The sequence below is a fragment of the Anguilla rostrata genome, chromosome 3, assembly GCF_018555375.3.
Source record: "Anguilla rostrata isolate EN2019 chromosome 3, ASM1855537v3, whole genome shotgun sequence".
Lineage (NCBI taxonomy): Eukaryota > Metazoa > Chordata > Actinopteri > Anguilliformes > Anguillidae > Anguilla > Anguilla rostrata.
Genome location: NC_057935.1, coordinates 31,670,503 through 31,680,915, shown reverse-complemented (window position 1 = coordinate 31,680,915; position 10,413 = coordinate 31,670,503).

Sequence of the window (10,413 nt, the reverse complement as noted above, 5' to 3'; positions counted from 1 at the left end):
AGACACCTGATCTGTTCTAACCAGTACAGATTTTTGATTGCTTTGTGGTTTAAACTGATTTTCGTGTGGCAGGGGCAATTTCCAGGTCAGGTTCAACAAATAAGCTTCTTTTGATGCCAACTTTTTTCTTTTTTTTTTTTTTTTAAACATAAGTATATATGCTATTTTAAGGCAAGTAATTTGAACCTCAACATGCATTTTGGGGTGAGACTGCCACTGAAGTTAAAGGCCTTTTGGGGGTGCGTCTGCAAGTTAACGTTAAAGAAGCTCAGCAATTTGGAGTGACCCTGCGCTGATCCCTGGTTAGATATGGATGGACATGGACATATGCACAGATACGGCATATACCATGTATCAGAATTCATTAAGATGTGAAACTGCACTTTTTATACCCTATGTATAGCTCATTGATTTCATACCATCACCTGACATGCATGTGATCTTCTGATAGTCTCCACGTGCAGTGGAGGATAGAAGCAACCTTGCATGTGTTTTCCTTCACAATCCTTTGTGGTCTACATGGATTCACCAGAATTCTTCCTTTATTATGGTATTCTGTCAACCTCTAAACTGAATATTAAGCCTAAGCCATAAGCTTAATATTCAGCTGAATATTAAGCTGAATATTAAGCCTAAATTGAATATTAAGATTAAGATGAAAATTCAGCCTAAGATTAAGATGAAAATTCAGCCTAAGATTAAGCTGAAAATTCAGCCTAAGATTAAGATGAAAATTAAGCTGAAAATTAAGCCTAAATTGAATATAAAGCCTAAGATAAAGCTGAAAATTCAGCCGAAGATTAAGCTGAAAATTCAGCCTAAATTGAATATTAAGCCTAAGATTAAGCTGAAAATTCAGCCTAAGCTGAATATTAAGCCTAAGCCATAAGCTTAATATTCAGCTGAAAATTAAGCTGAATATTAAGCCTAAATTGAATATTAAGCCTAAGATTAAGCTGAAAATTCAGCCTAAGCTGAATATTAAGCCTAAGCCTTAGGCTTAATATTCAGCTCAAAATTAAGCTGAATATTAAGCCTAAGCTGAATATTAAGCCTAAGCCTGAGGCTTAATATTCAGCTCAAAATTATGCTGATATTAGTTAAGCTGAAATTACCTAAAATTAGCTGAAAATTCAGCCTAAGCTGAATATTAACAAGCCTTAGGCTTAATATTAAGCCTAACTAGCTAATATTCAGCTAAGCAATTATGCTTGATATTAAGCCTAAAACTGAAAATTCAGCCTAATGATTAGAGCTGAAATTCAGCCTAACTGAAATTAAGCCTAAGCCTTAGGCTAATATTAAGCTCAAATTAAGCTGAATATTAAGCTAGCTGAAATATTAATTAATCTAAACTGTATAATTTTCACTCATAATTAGCTGATATTAAGCCTAAGAAAATCAGCTTAATTCAGCTAATTTAAGCTGAATATTAAGCCTATGCTTAGATATATTAAGCCTAAGAATTAGCTAAAAGTATTAGCTCAATTAGTATTACCTAATTAAGCTGAATATAAGCTCAGCTAGGCTAATTAGCTAAGCTTAATAAATTAGCCATAAGCTGAAATTAGCTAAATCATTAGGCTAATTAATTAAGCTGAATATTAGCTAAATGAATATATAAGCTCTAAAGTTAGCTAATTTTCAGCTCTAAATCATATAATTAAGATAAGCCTTAGCTATATTCGCTAAATTAACTGAAATTCAGCCTAAGGCTGAATATTCAGCTAGGCTAATTCAGCTAATTAGGCTTAATATTCATTAGCTAATATTAAGCTGAATAATTTCGCTTAATTTAGCTGAATTTCACTAAGCTGAAAATTCAGCTAACTAGATATTTTAGGCTTAAATCAGCTATTTAGCTGAATATTAAGCTAATGCTTAGGCTTAATATTCAGCTTAAGCTGAATTTTGCCTAATTGAATATTAACCCTAATTGGCTGAATTCGTAGCTGAATATTCAGCTAATATAGCTGAAATTTAAGCCTAAGATAGGCTGAAATTCAACCTAAACTGAATTTAAGCCTAGTAGCTTAATATTCAGCTAAATTAAGCTGAATATTAAGCTAACTGAATCGCCTAAGCTTGAATATTCAGCCTAGCTGAATTTTAGCTTAATTTTAGCTTAATTAAGCTGAATCAGCCTTAATATTCAGCCTAACTTAGCTTAATTTTCAGCGAATATTAAGCTAATGGCTTAGGCTTAATATTCAGCTTAGGCTGAATTTTCAGCTTATTCTTAGGCTTAATATTCAATTTAGGCTGAATTTCATCTTAGACTTAATATTCAGCAAAATTTTGAGCTTAATATTAAGCCTAAGGCTGATATAAGGCTGATATCAGCTTAGGCTGAATTTTCAGCTTAATCTTAGGCTGAATTTTCAGCTTATTCTTAGGCTTAATATTCAATTTAGGCTGAATTTTCAGCTTAATCTTAGGCTTAATATTCTGCATAGGCTTAATTTTGATCTTAATATTCAGCCTAAGGCTTATGCTTAATATTCAGCTTAGGCTGAATTTTCAGCTTAATCTTAGGCTTAATATTCAATTTAGGCTTAATATTCAGCTATATTTGAGCGTTAATACTTAGGCCTGAATTTTCAATATCAGTGAATTTATTGCCAGCTGCTTAAATTTCTTAGGCTTGAATCAGCTTATTTAGGCTTAATATTCAGAGCTTAATTTCAGCTAATTTAGCTAATGGCTTAGGCTTAATATTCAGCTTAGGCTGAATTTTCAGCTTAATCTTAGGCTGAATTTTCAGCTTAATCTTTGGCTGAATTTTCCGTGTAGGCTTAATATTCAGCTTAATTATGAGCTGAAAATTAAGCCTACAGCATAGGCTTAATATTCAATTTAGGATGAATTTCAGCTTAGACTTAATATTCAGCTTAAATTTGAGCTGAATATTAAGCCTAAGGCTTAGGCTTAATATTCAGCTTAGGCTGAATTTTTAGCTTAATTTTAGGCTTAATTTGCTGCACAGGCTTAATATTCAACTTAATTTTCAGCGGAATATTAAGCTAATGGCTTAGGCTTAATATTCAGCTTAGGCTGAATTTTCAGCTTATTCTTAGGCTTAATATTCAATTTAGGCTGAATTTCATCTTAGCTAATTTCAGCTAATTTATGAGCTGAATATTAGCTCTAAGGCTGAATATGTGTTCAGTTTATCTTAGGCTTAATTTTCAGGCTTAATTTCAGCTGAATTTCAGCTTATCTGCTTAGAACTTAATTTCAGCTTAGGCTGAATTTTCATCTAATCTTAAGGCTGAATTTTTCAGTTAGGCTTAATTTCAGCTTAATTTTAGCTAATATGGCATTTAGGCTTATATTCACTTAGGTTGAATTTTCAGCTTAATCTTAGGCTAAATTTTCAGTTAGGCTAATTCAGATAATTTAGGCTGAATATGCCGATTTAGGCTTAATATTCAGCAGGCTTAATTAGTTAGCTGAATTTTCAGCTTATTCTTAGGCTTAATATTCAATTTAGGCTGAATTTCAGCTTAATCTTAGGATGAATTTTCAGCTTAATCTTAGGCTGAATTTTCAGTGTAGGCTTAATATTCAGCTTAATTTTGAGCTGAAAATTAAGCCTAAAGCAAAGGCTTAATATTCAATTTAGGCTGAATTTCAGCTTAGACTTAATATTCAGCATAATTTTGAGCTTAATATTAAGCCTAAGGCTTAGGCTTAATATTCAGCTTAGGCTGAATTTTCAACTTAATCTTAGGCTAAATATTCAATTTAGGCTGAATTTCAGCTTAGACTTAATATTCAGCATAATTTTGAGCTTAATATTAAGCCTAAAGCTTAGGCTTAATATTCAGCTTAGGCTGAATTTTCAGCTTAATCTTAGGCTTAATATTCAATTTAGGCTTAATATTCATCTTAATTTTCAGCTTAATCTTAGGCTGAATTTTCATCTTAGGCTGAATTTTCAGCTTAATCTTAGGCTTAATATTCAGGTTAAGTTTCAGCTGAATATTAAGCTTATGGCTTAGGCTTAATATTCAGCTTAGGCTGAATTTTCATCTTAATCTAAGGCTGAATTTTCAGCTTAGGCTGAATTTTCAGCTTAATCTTAGACTTAATATTCAATTTAGGCTTAATATTCAGCTTAATTTTCAGCTTAATCTTAGGCAAAATTTTCAGCTTAGGCTGAATTTTCAGTTTAATCTTAGGCTTAATATTCGATTTAGGCTTAATATTCAGCTTAATTTTCAGCTGAATATAAAGCTTATTTAGGCTTAATATTCAGCTTAGGCAGAATTTTCAGCTTAATCTTAGGCTGAATTTTCAGCTTAAACTTAGGCTGAATTTTCAGTGTAGGCTTAATATTCAGCTTAATTATGAGCTGAAAATTAAGCCTAAAGCATAGGCTTAATATTCAATTAAGGCTGAATTTCAGCTTAGCCTTAATATTCAGCTTAATTTTGAGCTGAATATTAGGCCTAAGGTTTAGGCTTAATATTCAGCTTAGGCTGAATTTTCAGCTTATTCTTAGGCTTAATATTCAATTTAGGCTGAATTTTCAGCTTATTCTTAGGCTTAATATTCAATTTAGGCATAATTTCAGCTTAGACTTAATATTCAGCATAAGTTTGAGCTTAATATTAAGCCTAAGGCTTAGGCTTAATATTCAGCTTAGGCTGAATTTTCAGCTTAATTTTAGGATGAATTTTCAGCTTAAACTTAATATTCAGCTTCATTTTGAGCTGAATATTAAGCCTAAGGTTTAGGCTTAATATTCAGATTAGGCTGAATTTTCAGCTTAATTTTCAGCTGAATATTAAGCTAATGGCTAAGGCTTAATATTCAGCTTAGGCTGAATTTTCAGCTTAATCTTAGGCTGAATTTTCAGTTTAGGCTTAATATTCAGCTTAATTTTCAGCTTAATCTTAGGCTGAATTTTCATCTTAAGTTGAATTTTCAGCTTAATCTTAGGCTTAATATTTTTTAGGCTTAATATTCAGCTTAATTTTCAGCTGAATATTAAGCTAATGGCTTAGGCTTAATATTCAGCTTAGGCTGAATTTTCAGCTTAATCTTAGGCTGAATTTTCAGCTTAATCTTAGGCTGAATTTTCAGTGTAGGCTTAATATTCAGCTTAATTTTGAGCTGAAAATTAAGCCTAAAGCATAGGCTTAATATTCAATTTAGGCTAAATTTCTGTTTAGACTTAATATTCAGCTCAAATTTGAGCTGAATATTAAGCTAATGGCTTAGGCTTAATATTCAGCTTAGGCTGAATTTTTAGCTTAATTTTAGGCTTAATTTGCTGCACAGGCTTAATATTCAACCTAATTTTCAGCTGAATATTAAGCTAATGGCTTAGGCTTAATATTCAGCTTAGGCTGAATTTTCAGCTTAATTTTAGGCTGAATTTTCTGCTTAAACTTAATATTCATCTTAGGCTGAATTTTCTGCTTAAACTTAATATTCAGCTTAGGCTGAATTTTCAGCTTATTCTTAGGCTTAATATTCAATTTAGGCTGAATTTCAGCTTAGACTTAATATTCAGCATAAGTTTGAGCTTAATATTACGCCTAAGGTTTAGGCTTAATATTCAGCTTAGGCTGAATTTTCAGCTCAATTTTAGGCTTAATTTTCTGCCTAGGCTTAATATTCAGCTTAATTTTCAGCTGAATATTAAGCTAATGGCTTAGGCTTAATATTCAGCTTAGTTTGAATTTTCAGCTTAGGCTGAATTTTCAGCTTCATCTTAGGCTTAATATTCAATTTAGGCTTAATATTCAGCTTAATTTTCAGCTGAATATTAAGCCTAAGGTTTAGGACTTGCGGCTGCAGGCTTTTAAAAATGGCGGTTGAAAGAAAATGCTGCGAGTACTCGACCAATCAGAAATGTTTGCGCTTGCGCCGCACCCCAAAAGTTCCGGTACCTTTGGAAAGTGTACCCAGGGACTGTTTTGGGGGGTAAAATAAAGTCCCCGGAACTTAATTTAGACCTTGGTCCCTGCGGTGGATATGCACTGATTTCCTCAAAAGGTTCCGAGTTTCTGGAAACTAGGAAAGTTCCTGCGGTGGAAACGCAGCTATAAGATAGCTATTCAGTTACCCTGTATCAAGTTATGCCTTGGCAGGGGCATGCCCCATACCTATACAGCACCAAGAGTTTGGCACTTTTCAGGGTTTCCCACAGAAATAACCACAACACTCAGTACTTAAAAACATTAAATTCTGTACATTGTCACCCCATTTCAACAGACAGAATTCATAAACAACTTCACACGCCCACACAATAAAACCCCAAACTTCTTCTTCTCTTTCTTCTTCATCTTCTCATTCTTATTTTTCCTGCCGCCTATCCCACTAACATGTTTCCCCACTGGACATTTTACCGACACCAGCCAAATCTTCACCTACACGACCCAATCAAAAACTCGCATACACACGCAAAATACCCATATCTTTTTACTCTGAAACATTTCCAGTTTTAACAGCTAGCCTGCCTGTGGTGTAGTGGGCAAGGCTACAGTCTTGGGAACATGGAGACCTAGGTTCAAGCCACGCTAGGAACACGTTTCTTTAACCTGCTTTTACCCTCACTAATAATTGTCTACTACTTCTCAATTTTTGTATAAAGTTTATATTATTATACTGTTAAATAGAAAATAAATGTGTATGTTTATCTTTATTTTTTAATTAACATTTTTACCTGGTGGGCTTAAAGGGGACTCTAGCAAAAAAATCACACTGACTGAGGTGGATGTAAAATGAGTATAGCTAATTACTTCTTTACATGATCAATTAATACTTTTCATATTATATGTTAGTGCACCATATATAGATTTATTTCATATAGTTGTTTTTTAATGTCATGTGACTAGAATAAAATATTCTGTCTTTTAACCATAAACTCACTGATGTTCCCTTTAAGCCCACCTGTTCCCATTAAGCCCACTTTACTGTGTTTCAGTGGGGATTTTCTCCCTTTTGGCCTTTGAACCATTTTCCTCCCTAATTTTGACCTCACCTGATGAATCAGCTCCATAATTCAGATAATTAATACCCACATTTAAATATCAGTGATATTGCATAGGTCAATTCATTCTGGATAGGCCTGTGTTCTATCTTAACATTAGCAATAATTTTTTAATCTTTACTTTTCAGATGAGTTTTAGTTTAAGATGACTAAAACACGAAAGAAATACAGTTCATGCCCACGCATGATAGAAACGCAAGTTCATCCTCTGCAAAGCAGGGCTGTAGGGACCTGGACCATTCTATTTGCGCAATCATGAGGTCATTGAAAATCTACAAAAACAAGATGAAAGCCACGAATGACTTGTTAGCGTAAGACAAAGACAACCACAACGTGCCTATTTCAAATGCCATTTACAGGCCATAGTATAGGAGTGGAGACAAAATGAAAATAGCTATTGAGAGCTAAGAGATTACAGATTTGAATAGAACAAGTTTGTATTGTTAAGATTTTTTAAATATATATTTATTTATCAACAAATCATGAAGTGGGCTTATTTGGAACACCCATGGGCTTAAAGGGTACGTTAGGTACCCATTAAGCCCATGCCAGACTTTTGACATATTTTGACAAATTAAACAATAAAAACATTAGAAATTGGTATAAATGAATTATTGACACTTCAAATGAGAGATTAGACTTTCATTTTAACTAAAATGTTCTCACATAAATTGGGGCAGTATACATTAAAAATGTCTGAAAAGCGGATTTGGTGGGCTTAATAGGGACGTTTACCCTACATATTGTACATACATACATAGAGAATTTTTTATCCCCATGGGGACATTTCCCTCGCAGCATATGACATTCACATTTACGAACAGACATTTATACCAAGAAACATACAATCATTCATGCAACAGAAAGGCTGGGCAGCGAAATACATACATACCAATACACATCTGTTCCATGCTGCCGATTTAAGAGGGCAGATGGCCACTCAGCCATTTTTTCAATGAGGACTTAAAGCTAACTACAATGAATCATCTTAATGCTCATTGGTAGCCCATTCTACAGAATGGCAGCTGAGTACAGGAAGGTGTCCTTCCCCATTCAGCTCTGACTTGAACCTAAAGGGAACCAAATCAGTTGTGCTCCTTCCTGTGACGTAATTATGGTTTTCCCTAGTACGGGTAAAGTAGTTGCACAGGTACTTTGGGACAACATTATAGACAATCCTGTGAGCTAGACACAATTTAATCTGCAAAACTCTCTCTTCCACTCTCAGCCATCTGAGGCTGATAAAATGAGCTGGAAGGAGATGCGTCCTAGATGGAAGTTTAAGGATCATTCATACCAATTTGTTTTGCGATGTCTGGAACTTCTTTTTGAGAATCATAGGTGCACTGGTATACCAGGAAAGGCATGCATAATCAAAACTAGGAATACCGCCTAGGCTACATATTGTACATACATACATAGAGAATTTTTTATCCCCATGGGGACATTTCCCTCGCAGCATATTACATTCACATTTACGAACAGACATTTATACCAAGAAACATACAATCATTCATGCAACAGAAAGGCTGGGCAGCGAAATACATACATACCAATACACATCTGTTCCATGCTGCCGATTTAAGAGGGCAGATGGCCACTCAGCCATTTTTTCAATGAGGACTTAAAGCTAACTACAATGAATCATCTTAATGCTCATTGGTAGCCCATTCTACAGAATGGCAGCTGAGTACAGGAAGGTGTCCTTCCCCATTCAGCTCTGACTTGAACCTAAAGGGAACCAAATCAGTTGTGCTCCTTCCTGTGACGTAATTATGGTTTTCCCTAGTACGGGTAAAGTAGTTGCACAGGTACTTTGGGACAACATTATAGACAATCCTGTGAGCTAGACACAATTTAATCTGCAAAACTCTCTCTTCCACTCTCAGCCATCTGAGGCTGATAAAATGAGCTGGAAGGAGATGCGTCCTAGATGGAAGTTTAAGGATCATTCATACCAATTTGTTTTGCGATGTCTGGAACTTCTTTTGAGAATCATAGGTGCACTGGTATACCAGGAAAGGCATGCATAATCAAAACTAGGAATACCGCCTAGGCTACATATTGTACATACATACATAGAGAATTTTTATCCCCATGGGGACATTTACGAACAGACATTTATACCAAGAAACATACAATCATTCATGCAACAGAAAGGCTGGGCAGCGAAATACATACATACCAATACACATCTGTTCCATGCTGCCGATTTAAGAGGGCAGATGGCCACTCAGCCATTTTTTCAATGAGGACTTAAAGCTAACTACAATGAATCATCTTAATGCTCATTGGTAGCCCATTCTACAGAATGGCAGCTGAGTACAGGAAGGTGTCCTTCCCCATTCAGCTCTGACTTGAACCTAAAGGAACCAAATCAGTTGTGCTCCTTCCTGTGACGTAATTATGGTTTTCCCTAGTACGGGTAAAGTAGTTGCACAGGTACTTTGGGACAACATTATAGACAATCCTGTGAGCTAGACACAATTTAATCTGCAAAACTCTCTCTTCCACTCTCAGCCATCTGAGGCTGATAAAATGAGCTGGAAGGAGATGCGTCCTAGATGGAAGTTTAAGGATCATTCATACCAATTTGTTTTGCGATGTCTGGAACTTCTTTTTGAGAATCATAGGTGCACTGGTATACCAGGAAAGGCATGCATAATCAAAACTAGGAATACCGCCTAGGCTACATATTGTACATACATACATAGAGAATTTTTTATCCCCATGGGGACATTTCCCTCGCAGCATATTACATTCACATTTACGAACAGACATTTATACCAAGAAACATACAATCATTCATGCAACAGAAAGGCTGGGCAGCGAAATACATACATACCAATACACATCTGTTCCATGCTGCCGATTTAAGAGGGCAGATGGCCACTCAGCCATTTTTTCAATGAGGACTTAAAGCTAACTACAATGAATCATCTTAATGCTCATTGGTAGCCCATTCTACAGAATGGCAGCTGAGTACAGGAAGGTGTCCTTCCCATTCAGCTCTGACTTGAACCTAAAGGGAACCAAATCAGTTGTGCTCCTTCCTGTGACGTAATTATGGTTTTCCCTATCGGGTAAAGTAGTTGCACAGGTACTTTGGGACAACATTATAGACAATCCTGTGAGCTAGACACAATTTAATCTGCAAAACTCTCTCTTCCACTCTCAGCCATCTGAGGCTGATAAAATGAGCTGGAAGGAGATGCGTCCTAGATGGAAGTTTAAGGATCATTCATACCAATTTGTTTTGCGATGTCTGGAACTTCTTTTTGAGAATCATAGGTGCACTGGTATACCAGGAAAGGCATGCATAATCAAAACTAGGAATACCGCCTAGGGTAAACGTCCCTATTAAGCCCACGTACCATATAAGCCCACTTGCAACTTCTGAGTCAAAT